The sequence below is a fragment of the Miscanthus floridulus genome, chromosome 8 (assembly GCF_019320115.1).
Source record: "Miscanthus floridulus cultivar M001 chromosome 8, ASM1932011v1, whole genome shotgun sequence".
Taxonomy (NCBI): domain Eukaryota; kingdom Viridiplantae; phylum Streptophyta; class Magnoliopsida; order Poales; family Poaceae; genus Miscanthus; species Miscanthus floridulus.
In genome coordinates, this window is record NC_089587.1 from 843,689 (window position 1) to 868,524 (window position 24,836).

At 47.8% G+C, this 24,836-nt stretch overlaps 2 pseudogenes; both read left to right on the forward strand.

Annotated features, from left to right (window-relative positions):
• The first annotated feature begins 803 nt into the window (after positions 1–803).
• On the forward strand, positions 804–8,960 carry LOC136476496 (probable carboxylesterase 2; annotated as a pseudogene).
• A 4,242-nt stretch (positions 8,961–13,202) lies between these two features.
• LOC136476548 (uncharacterized) lies at positions 13,203–19,035 on the forward strand (annotated as a pseudogene).
• The last annotated feature ends 5,801 nt before the right edge of the window (positions 19,036–24,836 follow it).

Consider the following 24,836-nt stretch of genomic DNA (forward strand, 5'->3'; position numbering starts at 1 on the left):
CATCCTGACATTCTACAGTGGCATCGATAGTATTGTAGGCGCTTATCATCCTTTCGCACCCACCGGAATGGACAACAAGGCTAGGTTGCGTACGCATCCGAGCCCTCTCACTTGTAAAGCCGTCCCCTTCATCTATAAAAGGGGATGTCCTTCCTTCAACGAACGGACTGACTCTTGACAAACAACACACATCACACACAGTCAAGCTGCTATCAGGCTCTTGACATCCTTTCAACCTTTCCATCAGAGACTTGGGACCAGTCCCTCTCTCGAACGTTTGTACCCCCTACTACGAACCATTTTTGGTGCTAATAACACAAGCAGCAACAGACTGGACGTAGGGACATTCAGCCCGAACCAGTATAAATCTTGTGTCCATTAGCGCACCATCCAAGCCTAACACGCATAACTATAAATTTACTTGCCTGTGCTTATTCGAAACACCAACAGTTGGCGTGCCAGGTAGGGGCCTTTGCGCGTTCCAAATCAGGCCTCGAATGGCTAACCACGCAATCAACTAGGTCCCAGGTGCACACGTGCGTTTCGGTGACTTGGATTTCATCGTCACACTGGGTGGAGAGCTGGCACTGACCCATGCGGCCGTCCAGTCTCTCCCTCCCGTCAACTTCAGCTACTGGAGGCTTGAGGGCCAGCCTGGCATCTCCCTTGGGCTCCAGTCGTCTAGGGAGGCCCCGTGCCACATTACCCTCTCTCCGGAATGCTCCACATGGCGCGCTTCGACGGCGTTGCCGTTCGGCCTCCGCAATGCTGCGGCAACCGCTGGCCACCATCTGGCACTACGCATGGTTCAGCCGCCTACGTATAGCGAGTTTGTGGGGGCAATTAAACATGATATGGAGACTCTCCACAGGCTCCTCACGGAGGAGCCTGGATCGTCCTCTAGCTTTGACTCCAGCAGGGGGAGCCACCACCCTTCCAGGGAATGCTTCATGGCGCAAACCCCCAAGGGGCACGTCGAAAGTGTCTCCGGGGAAGAGGCCACCCTGACAAGCAACCCTGGCGGCAGGTCTAGGGAGGAGACGACGGCCCCATCTCGCCTAAGGATGGAGCAGCTGAGGGCCCGCAAGCTGGAGATCGATGAGGCCGGGCAAGGGCTTGTCCGGGAGTACGCGGACATCAATCATGAGATTGAACGCCACGTAGACGGGGGGGCGTGCGCGCGCCACGGCCCAGACTACACACCAGAGGATCCTCACCGACAACAGGACCCTCCCTCACTTCGCTCGGGCAAGTCAAAACATCGCCGCTGCGACAGCCTTGCTGCACGACCTTCCAGAGGCCGCGACGTCCGAGGATCATCGGGCCCACCGAGTGATTCGCATGTTGCTCGAGCGCGCGGCGGCGCAGCAGGCCAAAAGCTCGTTGTCTTGGTGACATGAGCCCGACGCCAGCCAACGCACGCCCTCGGTATGCCCCACTAAGGACGCGTCCATTCACCAAACACCGCCAGGCGGCAGGCAGCACTCTGCTATCTCGGTACATCAACGTCTCGGCCACAACCGCGACGTGCGCAGCACCATCGACGCCCGCAGGAGCACCCACGGCGACAGAAGGGAAGGAGCCCGCCACGGCTATCATCCCCGATGCGGCGGACGCTACGACAGCGGCGAGGACCGGAGCCCGAGCCCTAGCCTGCCAGGACCTTAGGCCTTCGGCCGACACATCCTCAACGCTGCTTTCCCACCAAGGTACCGACCGCCCACCAATATCCCTAAATATTCTGGAGAAACAAACCTCGGGCTTTGGCTCGAAGACTATCGGCTTGCCTGTCAAGTCGATGGTGCGAGTGATGACAATTTCATTATTCGCAATCTCTCGCTATTCTTGGCCGATTCGACACGAGCGTGGTTGGAGCACCTACCGTCCAACGCCATTTAAAGTTGGACGGATCTCATGGAGATCTTTGTGGGGAACTTCCAGGGCATGTACAAACGCCCTGGAAACCCATGGGACCTCAAGAACTACCGCCAGAAGGCCGATGAAACCCTCCGCGGGAACATCCGGCGCTTCTCTCGGTAGTGCAACAAGCTCCCTAATGTCGCCGACGCCGACATGATAGGAGCTTTCCTGTCTGGGACAACCTATGAGTCTTTGGTACACAAGCTAGGGCGAAGGAGCCCGTAGACTACCAAGGAGCTCCTAGACATCACCACCAGCCATGCCTCGGGAGAGGAGGCGGTCGGAGCCATCTTCGACCGCCCCGACGGCAAGGCGAGGCGCGACGAGGACGCTGGCGAAGGCGCTTCCAACCATCCCGCCAAAAGAAAGAATAAGAAGCAACGACGCGACAACTTGCTCGTGGCCACTGCCGATCGCAAAGGTGGCCGAAAGCCCACGGAGGGCACTCCGAACCACTTTGAAAAAATGCTAGAGGGGCCATGCCCAAACCATGCTTTCCCAGCCAAGCATCTATACAAGGATTGCGGCCTCATGCGCAAATACTTATTCGAGGGCCTCAACAAAGGGGAGCAGGGGAAGGAACCTTTCCCTACCACAGACGACGTAGAGGAGAAGGACGAATCACCATGAGGTACATGGTTCGACTCCATTTCCCCTCATCAAATAATATCGTAGAATACGAAGCGCTCATCAACGGCCTATGAATCGCCATCGAGCTGGGCATCCGATGCCTCGACATCAGGGGTGACTCCCAGCTGGTCGTCGATCAGGTTATGAAGGAGTCAAACTGCCATGACACCAAGATGGTAGCATATTGCCAAGAAGTTCGATGACTGGAGGACAGATTTGATGGCCTCAAGCTCAATCACACCCCAAGATGCCTCAACGAAGCAGCCGATGCACTCGCGAAAGCAGCGTCTGGCCGAGAGCCAGTCCCAGCAGGTGTCTTCGCCAGCGATCAACACAAGCCCTCGGTGCGCTACATGGGGTCGAAACAGGCTGACGATGGACCGTCTAATCCGACCCCAGGGGCCGATCCGCCGACTGCTCCGCTCGATCCCGAAGTCATGGAGCTTGAAGAGGGTCCAGCAGCAGAGTCCAACCCTACCAACGACTAGAGAACACTCTACCTCGACTACCTCCTCCACGACACACTACCGGCAGACAAGACGGAAGCCCGACGGCTCGCACGTCGCGCCAAGTCCTTTGTTCTTGTAGAAGGCGAACTCTACAAACGGAGTCACACCGGGATCCTACAGCTCTGTATCCCTAGCGAACAGGGAAAACTTCTGCTAAGCGATATCCACAGTGGGGTCTATGGTCACCATGCCACGCCAAGGACATTGGTTGGAAACGCATTCCAACAGGGCTTCTACTGGCCCACCGTAGTAGCCAACGCCGAGCAAATTTTACGCACCTACGAAGGGTGTCAGTACTACGCTCGGTAGACCCACCTCTCCGACCAGAGCACTCGCTTTAGGCACCAACTGTCTCCAAGCAATCTCTCCAATTGGAAGGCTTGGCCCAAAACATTGCTTCATGCTCCGACCCCGTGACTCCGACCCTGCGACCAGGGCTCGCGAGAAGCCTGCTCACCACTCTTCTCTGACCGGCGCACTAAGGGCCGACTAGAGCCATCCGACCGCCATTCAGAAGGAACCAGAAGACGTGCATTGAAAGGCAAGGGGCCGCTAGAAACTCCCATACGGCATCAAGAAGTATTTGCAGTGACATCGACAATACAAGTACAATCTCTGCTTAGTTTTACTACATGTACTACTGCGGCCGCCGCACCACGCTCTCCATCGGCAACATCCCACCATGCCGTGGGATCTTCGAAGGCACCGTCATCTGCAACGTCGAGCACCGCTGCCGATGAATATGGTGCCCCTCCGCCAGGGCAGTTCAGGGACTACGCCATCATCATCAGCTCCAACCCCGACAACGGCGTTGGGACAGGAGGCGCTTCCCACCGAAGGAAGGCCGCAACGAATGATGGCAAGGTCGATGATGCTCGGCGCCCTCTAGTGCCCCTCCTCCATCGAGTGGCGGTGGTGCGCCCACAGCAAGGGCGGCTCGCACCATCTCATCTACGTGGGACGACCTCTAGCTCGACATCGGCTCCTGGATTCACAAGCAGACCTATGAGTTGTTCTCTCCCTCGCATCACCCTCTCTTACTCAGGAACCGCCGCATTCGGTGGAAAGGAAGGAGAAGTGGTGGCGGCTCAGGGGCTGGCTAGGAACGGGGTGAGAACTCCTCTCCCCCTTCCTATTTAAAGAAGGGGCACAGTAGCGGAGGAAAGGCGAAAAAAATCTGAGGGGACGCGCTCTGGTCGATGGGACGCCGCCTGGCAGGCCCGTGGAACAACCCAACAATGGAACCTCCCTCTAGGGGGAGTCCAACGGGCCTCCTAGGTCGATCAGGTGGCCCAGGCAAAACAACGAACGAACGACCAATTGAAAGATAAGTACCCCTGTTTATTTACTTTGAGTATTAAATTCTTTACTGGGCCTCTGACCCCAGCAACGGCAGGGGCACGGACATCGCTCGGGGGCTACCAAGGGCGCATGTTTGTTTAAACACCCTCTTAGCCCGACCCATCCTTATGTTTGGGAAACCAAAAGCACAGCGTGTGGGAATACAACGATGAGTACAACTGGACGAACCACCAGACCCTATGCCCCGATGGCTACGGTGTTAATCGCGTTCACAATTCCTCACACTACCAACCTTAGCTCCCGCCTTCCCGAAAGGAGTTTGGAGGGGTCCACCTGCAGAGCCCCCCTTCGCGGGGGAAGCTGGCAGATCGCTTAAAAATCAATCGCAAAAACAAAAGTAGCAATACTTATGCAGGTTACGCCAGCCTCATCAACGTCGGACCCAAACCTGGCTCAGACACGTCTGGTAGGAGCTTCCCACGGCTCATACCACCAAGGTAACGTTACCGACCCCCGCTTTCGTTTCGATTAAACTATATGTTAAATTCATACATCCAAAAGTTGCATATGCAAATTCTTGCATCCCAACGCTTCGTGTCGCGTCATGAAGCGGTAGCCGCTTCATTCAATATGAGCGACGCTTGACTGGGGTTCGAAGGCCAGCCCGCAAAGGGCTCGAGGCCGCCTCGTGTCAAACAGAGCCAGGGGAGAAAAACTGAAATGAGCCCCAGCGGCCTTGCCCGACCCCGTTCAGAAGCGAACAGGGACATCTCCACCTTTCTCGTTCGATTCTAACCTCGAGCTAGACCCATAGAATCTCCGTCAAGGAGAGGCCAACGGGCCACCTGAGCCCAACAAATGGCTCGGGCATCTGCCGAGAGGCGAGTTTAGAAGTAGTGGAATGCCACATGAGGGCTCTGCCGACCCCGTCAGCGAATGATGGATCCGGATTCCACACGAACATACCCGTTAGCGAGCTCATTAAGCGCGACACTCGAGCCGTCGAGGCAAGTGTCGTCAACTCAGCCCCTCCGGTCATGGAAACCGAGGATGGGGTAGCGCGCGAAAACACGGCCGACCCTTAGCAGACCCTAAAAAGGGCTCGGGGGCTCGAGCCACTCAATCCAAGATCGAGAGACCGAGGTTCGATGGCTGACCAGCGAAGGGTCCAGGGCTGCCTCGCATCAAACAAGAGCTAGGGGAGAAAACATAGATGAGCCTCAACGGCCTTTACCCGACCCGCATTAGGCTGAGTAGGGTCGTCTCAACCTTTTTGTTCAATCTAGCCTCTAGCCGAGCCCATAGAAACCCCATTGAGGGGGAATCTGTTGGAAGGCGGGCAAAGGAGTAACGGAATGCCCCCCGAGGGCTTCACCGACCCTGTCGCGAAGCAAACAGGACCGGATTCCGTTCGAACATCCCCGTTAGCAAGCTCATAACGCACGGTCACACAGCAATCATCAAAGTCTAAAGGTAAGGGGTACGAGTAAATACAAACATAAGTTCGCCTCCCTCGCTCCGGTCTCCAGTAACATCCGACCCCAGCAACCCACTCGGGGGCTGATAAAGGTATGGGAACCTCCTTTCTTTTCTTTTTGAGAAAATATTACATTTGACCTCCTCTTCGCATCAAGACCAGGGGCAAGGTTCGGTGGAATAGACTGGTAAGACCGCAAAAGGCCCACGCCTAGATAGCTACGGTAATTTTGCTCACCAGCACAATCAAGTTTCCCCTAAAAAAACCTCGGGCCCTATGGTCTTAACAAACGGAAGGGTCGATTGTATAAATCTTTTTCATCGCAAAAAGAGAAGGTAAGATCAAAACAAACAAAACGATACTTACGCAACCATTTCCAGGACACAAAAGCACTGACACTTGTTCAAACCAATTCCACTAACTACTTCCACGAAGGGAGAACCTCTTCTTTCAGCTTGTCCACCAGGTTGATCTCCTAAGCATAATGGGAATGGGCGACAGTGAAGGCCTAGGTGATCCTGAGGCAAAAGGCGCTCTCCTCAAGCTGGCCCATGCGTGCCGTGATACTAGCAGCATGGACCGCGAGGGAACTAGCCCCCCTCCTCTTGTGTCACCCGCAGGTCATCATAGACCGCTAGTACAGTGGAAGACAGGCGATCATACTCATCACCTTCGACTTGAAGCCCTCATGCCTCGGTGAGATCGACGCGCAGACCAGCAGAAACTTCCTCGGCATCCAGCCGTCGGGCCACCTCGACTCCAAGATTCGCCTGGCGTGCCTCGGCCTCCCAACACGCTTCATCGCGCTCTCGGATGGCCCGATCCACCACCACGGCATCCTGGTTCGCCTTCTCCTACAACATCGTGGACCTCTCCTCAGCCTTTAGCTTGAGGTCCCGCTCCGTCTGTAGCTCCGCCAGGAGCTCGCCAGCCCTAAATAAAATTCCCGCAAACGGAATACCATGTTTCCCTTGAAAATATCCAGTTGACAAAAAACCAAGTCTTACAGCCTTACCCGCAGAGGGTCCGATACTACCCCCCGAGCGACTCTACTCGAATCACCCGGGGGCTCAGGGGCTACACCCTCTGGCGAATTGACTCCAACGAAATCGAATACATCCCCCGAGCGACTCTACCCGACTCACCCAGGGGCTCGGGGGCTACTATCGGGGACCTAATACAGGGGTACCCATGGAGGTGGAACTAATAACCATCGAACGTCAAAAACTTCTGGACGGACAAGGGCGCCGCTACGTTCCTTGCCTGAATGATGGGAGTTTGGTTCCGCCTCGCCCGAGAGCTTAGGGATTGACTCCGCCTCGCCCGACCCTCGAGGGATGGGCTCGGTCTCGCCTGACCCTCGTGGGATGGACTCCGTGTCGCCCGACCCCCGAGGGATAGACTTCGCTTCGCCTGACCCCCGAGGACAGGGCTTAGCCTCGCCCAAGGGATAAGGGCGAGCTCCACCTCTCCCGAGAGCTTAGGGATTGACTCCACCTCGCCCGACCCCCAAGGGATGAGCTCGGTCTCGCCCGAGGGACACCCACAGCAATGCTCCCTACTCCAACCCCGCGACTCCGACCCCACGACCGGGGCTCGCGGGAAGCCTGTTCACCGCTCTTCTCTGGCCGGCGCACTAAGGGTCGACTGGAGCCATCCGACCGGGGGCTCCCCGTTCGGAGGGAACCAGAAGACGTGCGGAGAAAGGCAAGGCATGGCTCGTAAGTCAAAACCATTGTACCAGAGTCCATACCCTACGCGGGGCAGTACTCTGTAGCCATCCTGACATTCTACAGTGGCATCGATAGTATTGTAGGCGCTTATCATCCTTTCGCACCCACCGGAATGGACAACAAGGCTTGGTAGACGTGAACAACAAGGCTAGGTAGCGTACGCATCTAAGCCCTCTCACTTGTAAAGTCGTCCCCTTCATCTATAAAAGGGGACGTGCTTCCTTCAACGAACGGACTGACTCTTGACGAACAACACACATCACACACAGTCAAGCTGCTATCAGGCTCTTGACATCCTTTCGACCTTTCCATCAGAGACTTGGGACCAGTCCCTCTCTCGAACGTTTGTACCCCCTACTATGAACCATTTTTGGTGCTAATAACATGAGCAGCAACAGACTAGACGTAGGGACATTCAGCCCGAACCAGTATAAATCTTATGTCCATTAGCGCACCATCCGAGCCTAATGCGCATAACTATAAATTTACTTGCCGGTGCTTATTCGAAACACCGACACAAGGAAACCTCACGCAAAGGCCTCGCTATCTCGGGAAGGAAACATCGTGCCTCGCCATCTTGGGAAGGAAATCTCGTAGCCCCCCCATCCTCTGACTCATCCATCTCGCACGACAGTCATCGCCATCGCGTGGCCTCCCTCATTCTCGCTCATCGGGCAGGCACCTGGTGATGGTGTTCTACCATGGCGGCGCATTTGTGATCGAGTCGGTGTTCACGCCGCTGTACCACGCGTACCTGAATGGGGTGGCGGCGAAGGCGCACGTGGTGGTGGTGTCCGTGGAGTACCGCCTGGCGCTGGGGCACCAAAAGCCGATGGCGTACGACGACTCATGGCAGGCGCTCAACTGGGTGGCCCAGAAAGCCGTGTCAGGGCTGGAGCCGTGGCTATGGGACCAGGCCAAGCTGTCCTGGCTCTTCGTCATCGGGGACAGTGCTGGCGCCAACATCGCGCACAAATGGCCATGCACGCGGGGGTTCCTGTTCCTAGACCCTTACTTCTGGGGGAAGTAGCAATGGCTGGGGAGACGATGGACCCGGCGAGGCGGCACCAGTACGAGGCGACGTGGTCCTTCATCTGCGGTGAGTGGTACGACATCGATGACCTACGGGTGGACCCGCTGTCGATGCCGGCATCGCAGTGGCGGAAGCTGGCAAGCTCGCGTGTGGCGATCACGTCATCAGGTCTGGATGACTTCCGGCCACGCGGCTTAGCGTACGCGGCGGCGGCGCTCAACGGCAACATGTGGGACGGGGAGATCGAGCAATACGAGACTCCCGGCGAGCGGCACGTCTACTTCCTGGATAGGCCCAAGGACCCCAACTCCATCAAGGAGCTAGCCTTCGTCACCGGCTTCCTCACCTGGGAGTAGAGTAGGTAGCCATCACGACGAGGGCCAATCGTGAGGATTGTTGGTTGCGGTACATGATTAATTAATAGAGATTATTATTATTGCTAGCACCGTAGCATGTTCTTTTTGTTTTGTGTGTTTGGATCTTGATAGGGTTCTCGAGAGGTGATGATGATTTGGTTGATGGTGAGCACATGAATCTAGGGATGGTAGCTCACCACACTTCTGACATCGTGAGGAAAGCTGCCTGCTGAGTGCAGCGTGTGATGCTGTTGTATGTTCGCTTCAGTTTCTACCGGCGAGCTGATGTAGGTGGAGCTGGTCCACCTGGCGGCCTCGGGAGGAGAAGGGTTTGTGGTGCGCGTGCTCAACGATTGCGGGGAGATGTGGGAGGCCACAGAAGACATCAGTGACGCCGTCGTGCTCGTGGCCGCGTCCACCTGGTTGTGTCCCGTGATGAGGCCCAACACCGTGTACTATGCTATGACGCGGGTGTGGGCATACAACCTCACGGGCGCATCGAGGTCATGGAGGTGCTCCTGACCACACCAATAGGTACAGGGCGCCGTGCTTCTTGTTAGCACTGGTGTACTCGCAGCGGTGCCCCTAACGGCCGTGAGTCGTGAAGTCGTGATGCAACCAAATCCATTTGCTTGTTGCATTGGAATGCTTAGTTTGTGTCGGGTGCTCTATCAGTATGGGTTTCAGTGGTGCAGACGTACTGTACATCGTCACCATAATATTGAGTGGTTTTTTAGTGGTGCATTCTTTATTTCAGGATTTGGATTCATCAAGACAAACTGGACAGATATTGAAACAACAAACAATTTGGGTCTTGTAGTCATTCACGAATTCGCAAACCTGGTAAGTTCACTTGCATCTCAGAGTAACTTCATTTTTAGGTCTTCCTAGATCTACCACTGCTCCTGTCCGACAAATTCAATTTTACAGTTTTGTTACTTGAAGTTATTCCTTTCAGTCTTGCATGCATGTTTCAATCTACCACTATATGTTGGTCATCAATCTGTAATATACTTGCTTGCATCACCGTGCGTTGGACATCTACACTATTTTTCACCATGAGATAGTAGTAGAAAATTGAGCAGTAGCAGTTGAAATCTTTGTCAGCAGATGGTAATTCAATATCATGTTGTGGTCTGATATATAGTAAAAAATTGAGCAGAAGCAGTTGAAGTCATCGAAACTCTGAAAACTCCTTTTATATAATTGTAGACTTTATTAATATCTAATTTTCATTATGGTTTTAGTCATCTAATCATGACACTATGGAATACTAAGTAAAATTAGCCAACCAATAGTACACATAGAGCAACAAGTTCGCCTCGTAGAACTATTGAGAGACTACATTCTTAACTGTACAATATATTTCATGAAGACTTATATAATATTGATATTGATGTTATCAACATCATGATAGTATATCTTTTAGATAACAGACACACGCTCCCGTTGCAACTCACGGGCATTTACCTATATTTCATAAAATGCCTCTACAAATTAAGTTATTTTATATTGATTATATTCTATACACTAAAATGATATATTGTTCGATCTTCTGATCTTTTGTTGTTCGTTCAACACTCCATATTTTATAGATTTGGTCAAGTGCCATCCAAATTTAAGTAAAATTTCACAAGAGACTTGAATTAAGGTTATTGAAGTCTGCATGCCTGGTTGAATGATTTACAAATTCTTGATGCAGAGCTAACAACTAAAGCAACAAATTCTTGTGCCGAGCTAACCATAAAAGCAAAGAGCAAGCAGAGATAAGGGTTAAAGCAAGTAATTCCTGTGCCGAGCAAACCATTAAATTAAGCAGCAAGCTTGTGCTTCAACAAGTTCCAATGCAGAGCTAACCGAGTTCTCCGGTGTTGAATCAGTGTTTTCCAATCCTTTGTATATCATAAGTAGTCTGTATTATCTCTTGGTTCAGTAATAAATTGCAATAAGTTATCAATATAATTTATTTTGGTTTAGTTAAACTTGTAATGATGATCCATTCTACAACTATTGTCGTGATAAATATATCTATGTTTATTCAGAATGAGCTTTGTTTACTTGTAGTACTAAATAATTTTCTGTCACCTCCGGTGTTTGGAGCTGATACAAGTACGCCATCGACTCTATCTCAACCATAGCAAAGGTGATTCATCTCTTCTCACGCGCTTTGTTTATTTGTAGAATTAAGTCCATTGTACAAGTACAGATACTAAATAATTTTGTGCCAGCTCCAGAGTCTGGACCTGATACAAGTACGCCGACGACTCCATCTCAGCACTAGCAAAGGTGATTCATCTATTCTCATGCCTTATGGTTACTAGCTCGCTACCTGATAATGAACGTAACACTATCTTTAAAATAAGCAAGTGCGATCAAATGTTCATTTTGTAGAAAATAGTGCCTTCAAAACCATATTGAATTATCTGGAAAATAGTGCCTTCAAGTTGTATTATGAACATTCTTCAAAACCACAACGCGAGTGATGATGTATACCACATGTGGCTGTTGGTTGATTGGGAAGGATTTGGCATAGGGAGTTTATCATATAGTCACTATAGATTTATTTTGAGAGTTACTGTCACTGCAGAATTGACCACAGTTACAATTTTGTTAGGAGTTTTGGGTGCAGTCTTACATTGAAGGGGTTCTGAAGGCAAGATTCACCATCAACAGTAATATAGATTCACCTCTATTTTCTAAAGTCCGTGTACATCATATTTTACCTTCAATTTTATCATAGAAAATAGAGGTGAATCTATATTATTGCTCATGGTGAATCTGGCAGGCTCTATCTCTTGCATATATTATTGTACCTTGTAATATTTTTTAAGATAAAACTGAAGGTAAAACATGATGTACATGGAGCTTAGAAAATAGAGGTGAATCTATATTATTGCTGATGGTGAATCTTGCCACAAACGCTCAAGTGGATACCTTATTGCTGATGGTGAATCTTGCCACAGAGTATATGTCTGCGTGGAATAGACCTAAAGACATACATATTTATATGGTGAGTATAACATACTTTGTTTTAAGATTTTATGAGACATTTTCTAAGATACGTAGTATTACCCATGCGACAGGCACTAATATTTACATATATACTTGAACCTATGTACATGATGGTATGGAGATACAACGAAACTTATTCGTGGATTTATTTGCGCACGAAAGAAATGGATATCGGAGATTTCTTCCTGCTAATATAAAACGTTATCTTAGCCGCATCACGAAAAGATCTATATGGTAGAGTTTGTGTGCCTACGACGCCGCGCTCTCCGTGACTGTGTTAATTTTACGAACTTTGCTTTTTTAGATTAAATGCCACTTTAACATTGGAATTTATTTTCAAAGCAATGTTATCTTATCATGTGATCCGTGTATTTTTAGTAAAAAAAATTAGTTGTCTCGTAACAACGTACAGACGTACTACCCAGTAATAATAAAAACTAGAGAACAAAACTGGGCTAGGCCGCGGCAGGGTCGCTCGCGGGGAAGTAATAATAAAAACTAGAGAACAAAACTGGGCCAGGCCGCGGCAGGGTCGCTCGCTCCCCGCGAGCGCGACTCCGCGCGCAATAACATTTGCGAAACGGGAACCGCACATGTTAGCCACCTACGACAGCGATATCACCAACCCCTCACGGCCTCGCCTTCCATTTTTCAAAACAAAAAACCCAGGTCAGGCCCAAAGAAAAAGGTCGCGAAGAACCAAACGCGTAGCAAAGGTCGCGAAGAAAAAGAAGACATCGCCGCCACGAAGCACCAAACCCTCATACGCCGAAGTCATGCGTGAGGGAAAAAAATGGCAGAGTTTGGGGGTGCTAATGGAGGTGATTTTGGTGGTCGAGGAAGAGGACGAGGAGCAGGTTACAATCCAGGCTTTCAACCCGGCTTCGATCCGGGGTTGGCGGGACGAGGTCGAGGACGCAACCAGCCCTACCCGCGTGGTCGCAACCGCGGGTACGGTGCCATGGCGGCTACGGGAATCATAATCCCGTCTTCCATGGCCACAGCTGTGGAGGTGGTCGATTCAGAGAGGGCTATGGCGCGCACTGTGGCCGTGGAAATTGGAACCCTAGATGACAGGGTTATGGACCTAATCACGGAGGTTTCCAGCAGACCGGGGCGCCATCCGGGGCCTACCATGGCTTCCACGCCGGGGCAGCAGGAGCTGCTGTTGGTGCGGGTCATCATCCGACTGGAGGGCCCCCTGGTGGACAGCTGCAGCCGACCGGGGTAATGCCTGGTGGCCAGCCGCAGTCAGCTGGGGTCGTGTCTGGTGGACAGCCAATGATGACTGGAGCTGCAGCGGGAGGGCAAGTGGCCTTCCAACCAGGTGGCACGACTACGGCTGCCCATACACAGCAAATGGTCAGAGCGGCAGGGGATGGCCAGCCGCAGCCGGCCGGCGCACCAGCCGGTGGCCAGCCGCAGCTGGCCGGAGCACCAACAGGCAGCCAACCAATGCCGGCTGGTGCAGGAGCTGGCGGCCATCCTCGACCAACAGGTGCTGCAGCTGGTGGTCACCCTGGTCAGGCGAATGGGGGGCTAGCTGGAGTCCAGGGGGGTGAGGCGCATGGACCTGTGCCTAACCCCGTGATGCAGATCAATGTACAAACTACAACGGGCAAGGCGACGCCGTCTACAATTGACAATCAGCTGGTGAACACTGTCCCACCAATTTTAAATCCTGCTCATGCAATGCTAGATGTGCCAGAGTCATCTCATAAAGGAGGGAACCATAAAAGCAAGGGTAAACCTTATTGTTATCGTTGCCATACTAAAGGTCATACAATGTCCGTTTGTACCACGGTGCTTTGTTGCGATTTATGTTTTGGTGATCATGTCAAGAAAGTTTGTCCAAATTTGAAAAATCTAAACTCTACTGCTATACCTTGCGGTTATGCAGTAGAAGGTTTGGGCTTCTATTTTATACCTGTGGCAGAAAATCCAAAATTAACTTCAGAGGATAAATCAGCTGTGGTACGTGTTTTGGAAGGTTCTCTTACTGTTGATCAATTAGCAGTGGAACTGGACAAACTACTACCTGGAAATAGTTGGGTGATTTCTGAAAAGGGTACTGATGCCTTTATCACTAATTTTCCCACATCTGAAGTGCTTAACCACATGATGAACTGGGGCCCAATGGATACTAAGACCGTGAAAGGAAAGATCCGATTCGAGAAGGGGGTTGAAAATGAGGTATATAAATATGAAATTGATAAAGTGTGGGTGCAATTTAGGGGCCTTCCAAAAGAATTTCGAGAGTTCCCTATTATTTGGGCAATTGGCACAATTTTAGGAGTTCCTCGTGCGGTGGATATGAAATTCACAAAAAAATATGGAAGGACCAGAATGAAAGTAGCAGTGCTGAATCCTGATATTATCCCAAATCTAGTGGATGTTGTCATTGGGGATTTTGTTTATGAGCTACAATTCAGAGTGGAGAAAGACATGTCTGATGGTGAGCCCCAGGTCATAGACATGGACTCTACCACGGACGAGGATGAAGATCCAGAAGGGGATCCGGAGGATATGGATCATGATGCTGACAAAAAGAAACAGGAACCAGAGGGACAAGTACCTAAGAAACAGTCTAATGCATCAGTGCCACCGAGCGGACAGCAGGGGAATAACACTGCCGCAGGTGCGCCTACTGAGCAGCTGGCTGCGCTAATGGCTGATATTAGTACAGAGGCAACCGCTGTCCAGGAGGACTTAGTGGTGATCAAGGAAAATTCAGTTAAGCCTAGGGTGTTGCTCTCCCAGACTGGAATTACTCCAGATGGCTCTGCACAGTGGAAAACTAGTATGCTGAATAAAGGACTGGGTAGTGGGACAGTGTCACCAGTGAGATCTAGCAAGAGGAACGCGTCTACATCAGGAGCAAGATTCTTTGGAGAAAGCTTCGAAATTAAAAGCGCAGAAAAATCTAGAAAACTCTTCACTCAAAGGTAAAGAAATTCAAACCCAGTCTTTTGATTCTTTTGATGATTCTATTATGTTGCAGTCAGCTAGTATATTAGGTGTTTCTTTTAGGGTCCAATGCACAGGAAATTTCAGAATCAATTAAAAATTTAAAAGATCTTGAATCCAGTAGAATAACTTCGAGTAATGTGTTAAATATTCAGAATGATGTCATTGATGATACTTCTACTGTTTGCTCTGTTGAAGAAACCGTGGACTTAGAGATGCTAAATTTAATTTGTGCTGATATTGCTGAAGATCTTTGTGATGGGGGCTGCGACCCTTTGTGTCTGTAGACCCCTGTATCACGATCTAAGAAGGTTAAACCAAAGAGAAACAATAAAAAAATAAAAATTGTTCAAGATGAAAGGAATTTTTTGGAATTGTAACGGGTTCGCAGATTCAAAGAAATACAGATTTCTATCTGACTTGACAAAAGAAAAGGATTTAGATTTTATTGCTTTATCAGAGACTGGGAGGGCCAGTTTCCCGCAAACAACATTGAATAATATCTGCGCTGGTAGAGATTTTCTTTGGCATTGCATGGCTCCGAGAGGTAGATCTGGTGGCATGATTCTTGGGATAAATCCTCAAATTTTTTATATTGGTCAGATAGAAGAGGGTAACTTTTTTATTAGATTTAAATTACGCCATAAAGAAGATGATTTTAAATTTAATTTATTTTTAGTTTATGGCCCAGCACAGCAGGAGTTCAAATCACAATTCTTATCAGAATTGGTTAGAGTATGTTCGAAGGAGACCGTACCTATTATAATGGGTGGTGACTTCAATATTATTCGTAGCCCAACTGAGAAGAATAATAGTAATTACAGTGATAGATGGCCTTTTCTTTTCAATGCGGTTATCGATACTCTAAATTTAAGAGAGTTAGAGCTGACAGGTAGAAAGTTCACCTGGGCAAATAATTTGCAAAATAAAACTTTTGAAAAGTTGGATAGAATTTTAGTTTGTACAGACTTTGAAGCCAAGTATCCACTTACAACTGTTCACGCTTTGAGCAGAGAGATTTCGGATCATACTCCACTGTTATGCAACACAAATACTTCTTCTCTGACTTACCAACAACAATTCAAATTTGAATTGGGGTGGTTGCTTAGAGAAGGGTTTTGTGATATGGTGCGAGCTGTTTGGCTCAATGTGGAGGTCGAAGGTAGTCCCCTTGAGAGGTGGCAAGCAAAGATTAGGAGGCTGCGTCAACATCTCAGAGGGTGGGCGAAAGAATGTAAGTGGTGCTTATAAGAAAGAGAAGAAAGAGCTTCTAGATAAATTAAATGAGTTAGATAAAAAGGCGGAAAACGTTATGCTTGATGGAACAGAATTAAATCTTAAATATGTTTTAAATGAGAGACTTGCTGAATTGCTTAGAGAGGAGGAACTTAAGTGGTACCAAAGAGCCAAAGTAAAGCATCTTATTCAAGGTGATGCCAATACTAAATATTTTCATTTGTTGGCGAATGGTAGACACCGGAAAACTTGGATTTTCCAGCTGGAGGATGGAGATACTATAATAGAGGGTGATGCTCAGCTCAAGCAGCATATTACCAGCTATTATAAAAATCTTTTTGGTCCTCCGGATAGATCTAATGTGGAATTAGATGAGCACCTTGTTCAAGATATTCCACAGGTATCTAATCTGGAAAATGAGTATCTGATAGAGGAGTTCTCTGAATCTGAAGTCAGATCTGCGGTGTTTCAGATGGAACATAATAAGGCGCCGGGACCAGATGGATTCCCATCAGAGTTTTATCAGGTCTTCTGGGATCTATTAAAAGATGATCTCATGGCTCTGTTCATGGAATTCCATGCTGGGAGTTTGCCTCTACACAGCCTTAACTTTGGTAATATAATTTTATTACCAAAAATGAAAGATGCAAAGGTCATTCAACAATATAGACCCATATGTTTGTTAAATGTTTCCTTCAAGATTTTTACCAAAGTGGCAACCAATAGATTAACTACCATCGCCCAGAAGATTATTAGTCCAACTCAAACCGCTTTTCTCTCCGGAAAGAAATATTATGGAAGGAGCAGTAATTCTTCATGAGACAATTCATGAATTACACTCTAAAAAACAGGATGGGATAATATTCAAAATTGACTTTGAAAAAGCTTATGACAAAGTAAAATGGAATTTTTTACAGCAAACTTTAAGGATGAAAGGTTTTTGTGGTAAATGGTGCTCATGGGTGCAGCAGTTCACACAGGGAGGTAATGTTAATATTAAGGTAAATGACCAAATGGGTTCTTACTTCCAAACTAAAAAAGGTTTAAGGCAAGGTGACCCGATGTCGCCAATACTATTTAACATAGTGGCGGACATGCTGGCTATACTAATTGCTAGAGCCAAGGAAGCAGGACAAATTGATGGAGTCATCCCTCATCTTATTCAAGGTGGCTTATCTATCTTACAATATGCGGATGATACAGTGATCTTTTTGAGCCACGATGTAGCGAAGGCAGCTAATATGAAATTAATTTTAAGCACCTTCGAACAATTGTCTGGACTCAAAATTAATTTTCACAAAAGTGAAATTTTTTGTTTCGGCAAGGCTAAAGATTATGAAGCATTTTATTCGCAGTTGTTTGGATGTGTGATAGGCAAATACCCTTTCCGCTACTTGGGTTTGCCTATGCATACTAGGAAATTAAGTAACAAAGATTGGTTAACAATTGAAAAGAGAATTGAGAATAAGCTTAGTGGCTGGAAAGGAAAGATGCTTTCGGTGGGTGGTCGCTTGGTATTAATAAACTCGGTGCTTTCAAGCTTACCGATGTTTATGCTATCTTTTTTCGAGATTCCGAAGGGAGTTTTAGAAAAGATTGACTGCTTTAGGTCAAGATTCTATTGGCAAGGCGACCAACACAAACGTAAGTTTAGATTGGCTAGATGGGAATTTATGTGCCAACCAAAAGTCCAAGGAGGCTTAGGAATACAGAATCTGGATATACAGAATAAGTGTTTGCTGAGCAAATGGCTGTTCAAGTTGCTAAATGAGGAGGGTCTGTGGCAAGAACTGTTGAGAAATAAATATTTAAAAGACAAACCACTTGGGTGTTGCACAAAAAAAACCAACGGATTCTCATTTTTGGAAAGGCCTGATGAAGGTTAAAGATACTTTTTTGAGCCTCGGTACCTTTAAGGTGAAAGACGGATCTCAAACTAGATTTTGGTTTGATACTTGGTTGGGGAACAAACCATTAAAAGATAAATTTCCTGCGTTGTTCAATATTGTGAGAAGGAAACAGGACTCTGTAGCATCAGTACTTGCATCAGCCCCGCTTAATATTTCCTTCCGCCGTAATCTGGTTGGTAGAAATTTGTGGGATTGGCTTAGAATTGTTGCTTCATTACAAGATTTGAACTTACAGGGGGAAAGGGACAAGTTTATCTGGTCTTTGCATTCATCAGGCATTTTTTCTGTAAAATCTATGTATGCTGCGTTAATTAATAACGGGGTCAGGGTGTCCCAAGATTTATGGCAAATTAAAATACCATCAAGAATAAAAATTTTCTTGTGGTACTTAAAGAGAGGTGTTATTTTGACTAAGGACAATCTTGCTAGACGTAACTGGAATGGTGATAAGAGTTGTTGTTTTTGCCATTATCCAGAAACAATTCAACACCTCTTCTTTCAATGCTATCATGCTAGATTCTTATGGCGCGCTGTACATTTAATGTTTGGCTTATCTCCACCTCTTAGTATTGATGATTTATTTGCAAATTGGTCTAAGGGAGGGAGTAAAAGACATAATTCGTTGTTATTAACTACAGCAACAGGCATTATGTTGGACAATATGGATAACAAGAAATGAGGTAGTTTTTGACAAATGTAAACCAAAAACCTTTTTGCAGGTGTTATTCAGGGGAACTTATTGGCTAAGGCAATGGGCCAGACTGCAGCGGCATGACGACACACGACAACAGCTCCTTCTTGCTGGTCAACGTTTGGAGACAGCCGCTCTGCATTTTTTTAGTTCAATGGATGGTTGTCAAATAGGTTTATTGGTCTGTCTTAGTCTGGACTTTCTTTTATGGGTTGTTTTCTTAGTTTGTGGCTGTGAGGTGCCAAGAATTGTCCTTTGAATATTGATTATAAACCAAGATCTTGTAATAATTGGCCTGATTCTACCGCGAGGTAGATGAAGCCGGGTATGAAATATTCCTTTATCTAAAAAAATATATATTTAATTGTATTCATAAAGTTGGTTCTTGATCAAATGAATATTAAATCAAGAATGAGCCAGTTATGTTTTAGACTTGGGCTGCTATAGCGGACTGCCACGTCAAATAACGACAACTATAGCGTTGTTGTGCTTGCCCCGCGGGAGATCATGAAGATCAACTCTAGTAGAAGCAAGGTGCGAAGAGTGCCAAGTGGTTCGTCCGGATCGAGTGCTAGAGCTCACGTTGGGAGCACACCTCGAGGGGTGAGAACAAACCTGCGGGCTTGCCACTAGCAAGAGGATCGGTAACAACCTTGGCTTACCTCAATTGCGTTAACTGGTTGGTCAACCACCGAACCTCAGGATAAAATCACTGTGTCATCATCTTTCTGCTGGTTTGCAATTCTCTAACACTAGCTTGTATTAGTTGTTTGTACTTGTACTAGTGTATAGTTGTTCCTCTAGTGTAGCTAGTTAACTTGTCTAGTGTATTTAGATGCTCTCTTATGTTAGTTAGCTTATATGTAGCTAAGTAGCTTAGCTTAATCTTTGTGGTTAAGTAATTATAGCTCTCTAGTTGTGCTTGTGTAGTGTAACTAGTGAGTAGCGCTAGTAGTGCTTGTGTTTTATGCGCTTTGCTTACTAGTATGTGTAGGAGCTCTCAGTGGGCTTAGTTGACGAGTTGCATAGGTTTATGTGACCTTACCAACTAGACTTATTTAGGTAAGTTTCCTCTAGATCGGCACCTTGATACATCTTGTAGTATCTTTTGTAATATGCTTGTGACAGATAGAGAGTGTAGTCTTGGCTAGACCGATTAACTTATTTTCTTATTTTTCGTTTAGCCGACGTCATTAAGTAACTATTCACTCCCGTCCTCTTCTAGTCCGCCATCCGGACTCTACACTAGTTACCACTCCGTATGGAGTATGTATTAGTTATTCGTCAGGGCACGGTTTTCGTGACGGTCTTCAGACCAAAGTAAGCCTAGTTACTACTCTCATCATTCCAAATTATAAGATATATTATAATTTTTTTAGGTATATAACTTTTGCTACATACTTAGATATACTATATTTAGATAGTACATGATTAAAATAATGTATCTAGAAAGGCCTAAGGGCCTGTTTGGATGATTCGATTTTCAAAAACTGTAGTATCATACAACTATGGTTTTATAAGTCAAAGAGACATAATACCGTGGTTTAGAAAAAAGATGTCATGAGTGGAGTTTTTAAAACTAAAAAAAATCCTACAGTTTAGACAAAATTATGATTTTAGAGACTACGAAATTTATTGCATCCAAACGTCTGGTAACTTTTAAAAATCAAAGTATTTTATAAAACTATAGTATTTCTCCGATACATTAAAAATGTTTGCATCCAAATGAAGCTCGGCAGTTGCTTCTGCGTCTCCCTGCAGGTCTGACACCTCGTTCCCGGCCAACAAATCACACGAAATTCACATCCCATCCATGGACAGGGCAGATGGGACGCAGCGAATCAAAAAAATCTAATAAGATATTATCTATATTTAGATTTCTAATTAAATTTATTAAAAAATATATTTAATGATTAATTAAATAATACTTATTACATCTCATAAATATTAATATTGTTTATACATATTTTTTAAATTAAGAATATTTAACTTCTCAAAAAACGATATTTATATTATTTTTAGGATAGAAAAAGTACTAGTTATAGATGGTGCGTACAAACGCGTTTGGATTGCGTCGCCGCATGCTCTTGCAGTTATCGGAAACTAGAATATCCGAGCACGGTGTTTCGTTTAGGTTGCGACACGAAATTTGCTGGGTCCCTTTGACGAACCGTCTTATATTATAAGTCATTGAAGAGTCAAAAACATCTTAAGTTTGGTCAAAATTAAAGAAAATTATAAAAATTTATGCTATCAAATAGGTATACGATGAAAATATGAATATAAAAGTTTATGGTATCACATAGGTACATGAAAATATAATTAATGAAGAATTTAATTATACTTATTTGGTATCATAATTGTTATTTATTACTTCCTCGGTCCACATAAAGATGCAATTCTCACATCCCGAAGAGTCAAACAATTCAAACTTTAACAAAATTATATATAAAAAGTACCAACACTCAAGAAACAAAATAAGCATAATTAGATTAGTTATAGAATATAATTTTATAATAAATTTATTTAGAAATATAAATGCTAATATTATTTTCTATAAATTTGGTCAAACTTCAACTAGATTGACCGGCATGTTTTCCATAATTGCGTTCTTTTCTGGACATAGGGAGTATATTATATAAATTTGATCAGATTTGAGATGATTTGACTTTGTAAGAAAGTTAAAATGATTTATAATTTAGGATTGAAAGAGTACCCGACAAAAGCAAGTTATTTGTCAGGCACAGTCGTCCGGCAGAAAAATGTAGTACATAGTCATAACTAAAAAGACTAAAGAGCGAATACTTTTTAGTGCGACATTCCAATGTAGGTCCATGATTCTACCTGCTGCGATCCCACACTCCTCGCTCCTACTCCCATCCGTGCGAAAAAAAACTCTCGGTCCTGACAGGTGGGAGGGTGGGAAAAAAATAAAAACTAGGAAAGAGTTCTAGATATAAATGTACAGGAGAGAAAAAATATATATAAATGATTATGATAATTTAGAAATAGTATAAGATTCTTGATGTAAAAACGCCACGCTCCATGCTCGCGTTACCATATCTAAGAAAACGAAAATACATCTGTACGTTGGAAGGCTACGTGATTGACGGGGCGTGATTGACTGGACCATGAAAAAAAGGGAAAGTCACGATTGCCTTGCTCTCGGCTCGATTGCCCACTGTTCCAGCGCGGGCTGTAACAACCTAAAAATCCACACACTAAAAATTCCAACTATAAATTTTTTTCTTCAAAAACTCCATGTAATGAGGAATGATATTTGTAGGAGCTAACCCTAAGTGTTGCATTAGTCGTAATCTAACTAAACCTACATGACTTGCACAAGTATCTCACCTCATCACCTTGAATTTATTTTACCACATAGCATACATCAAGTTGCATTATATTCAACATGGTGATTTGGATTTTATTTGGGTTTATGTATTGATTAATAAAAGCTAACAAATATTTATTTATAAATAAATGTACTAACATGGGATTAATATCCCAACATATACTATGAAAAAATGTTTATCACCATGGGACATTATACCAAAGGAGAAATATGCCACTTTGATTTTATATACATGAAAGAAGTGTAACGTAATACAAAAAGAAATAGAAAAAGAAAAGGAAATAGGAGAGAGGGAAACTGAGCCAGCCCAACCCAACCGGCCCAACAAGCCACCAGACCGGCCCACGATCACGGCCCGCGCAGGGACACGTCATGTGCGCTGTTCTTTTCCCCGCAGCGGATGACAAGTGGGACCGACTTGTCATCCCTTCCACCGGTTCCCCCCCTCGGGCCTCTGTTTCGGTCGCCGGATGGCACAGCGCGCACGCGCAACGCGCACTCCCCCGTCGACCGATTCCACCCCCTGGCCATCCGACGACCTCGCGCACGCCAGCACAGCACTCGTGGGACCCACGAGTCACGCGAATTGTGTGACCCAGCCACGCGCGCCAACGGCCGCGACAGAGCACATGCCACTGCCGCACCCCTGCTCCCCGCCCTGCCTTGGCTGTGAAGGCAAATTGGCGCCTGCCGCTGACCTCTAGAGCTCACCCGAGGATCGACAGCGACCGCTCAAGCGTCCTGCATCCGCCTGATCGCCCCGACGCCTTGATCACCGTCTGCCGCGCACAGTGTTCACCAGCCGCCTATAAAACTACACCTCAGTGCCCTAGGGTTCCCATCAACCCCGCCGCCGCTGGTGGCACTCCAGAACACCACAACAAGAAGGAAGGAAGGGGAGGAACGGAGAAGGAGGAGCGGAACCAGACCTCGTCGGAGCCAGGAGCGCCGCCCCAATCTGCTACGACGACGTAGCTGCTCGGCACGACACTGCATCGCCTCATCACTGCCTCGCCTCGCCACCGCACCGCCATCCTACCGCCACAAACCCTACGGTGAGCCACGTCGTTTGCCGCTCGCCGCACTAGCCGTACTCGCCATGAACGCCACCGTGTTCCCGCACCTAGGGGACGCAGAGGCGGAGCATTTCCGCTCCTGGACACGCTGCACATGCACCGCATGCGCACAAGCCCAAGGCCTGGCCTCACTGACCCCTAGTGGCTCAGGAACACCGACACGACCACCCTGCACGCCATGGCCGCAGACCACCATGGCTTCATTCCGTTCCGACCCCCAGAGGCCCGCATAAGCAGCAACCTCACCCTTTAGAGCTTCGCCTTGCTGTAGGACGCCTCACGCACAAGAAGATGGAGGAATAGGAGCTTCGGTCGCCTCAGTCAACCCCGCCTCGTCAGTGTGCACGCGCTCCAGAGCGTCGCCGTGCCGCAAGAGTCCCCGCCATCTCCGGCCGCCCTGTGACGCGAGGATCGGCCGTAGAGCTTCGCCTTGACCCTGTACACCAAGCCGCCTCGAAGATGGGGCGAGAAACCCTGCCTTGCCCTAGTTCGCGCCATCGTAGCCATGTTGGATCACCGCTGGAGCTCCGCCGCGCACCTCGTCACGGTGCGGACTCCGTTGCGCCCTTGACCATTGTTGATCAAGTCCTTTGGCTCGCCCTAGACCCCGATTTGGGGAATGAAACCTTCCTTGGCTCCAATTGATGCCGTAGCCCCTACACCACCGACCGCCGTCGCTGTTAGGCCTCCACCGGCCGGCTTTGCCCGAGCCCTTGGCGCCACCCCGGACATCCCTGCCCTGGCCGCTGTATCACGTGGAAGCCGTTTGAGCCCCATCGAGCCCTTGCCGAAGCCTCGGTGCACAGCGCCACCGCGGCCATGTCTACCGCGCCGCCATTCCACGCACACCGGCCTCCCGGAGCGATGTGACCCCGCTACGACCCCACTAACATGCTCGTGATGGCCCTGTGATTCCGTAGTCACCCTCGCAGCCCAACCGAGCCACCAGAGCGCGCCGCGTGCGAGCTCACCGCTGGCGAGAGCGCTGCCGTGGGAGAAACAGAGGAGAAAGGGGTAAGGAGAAGAAGCAGCCGTGCTGTGCTCACGTTCCACCGTGAGCTGTGAGAAACAGGGAGAAGATGGACTTGGTCCATGATGAACCACGCTGTGGTCCATAGACCCACTGTGGATAGTCCACCATGGACCATCCTACTGTGCCGAGCCCGTGGACAAAACCCAATGGGTATCCAGCAGCCGACGTGGCGCAACCAGAGATTGACACGTGTTGGGCCAAGCCCGGCCTGAATCCAAGCCCGTATCCAGGCCCATCCTGCCCAGTTTGGACCCGGCCTGGTTGATCGGGCCCACAAGTCAGCGACATAGAGCCGCGGGACCCACTTGTCAGTGGGTGACGTCATGCTGACGTCATGCGGGTCCCACCTGTCAGTGACAAACACAGTTGATGTGACATCATGATGATGTCACGATGACGTCAGCTGCTGACGTCAACAGCTCTGGACCCACCTGTCAGTACCAGAACCGAGACGATGACGTCATGCTAACATCATACTGATGTCAGCATGCCACATGGACCAACAGGAGCGTGACACATGTCAGCACAATATTAATTCAACCTTTTCCCATTTTCAGAAATGATTGAAACTTCGAAAATTCATAACTAATTCATAT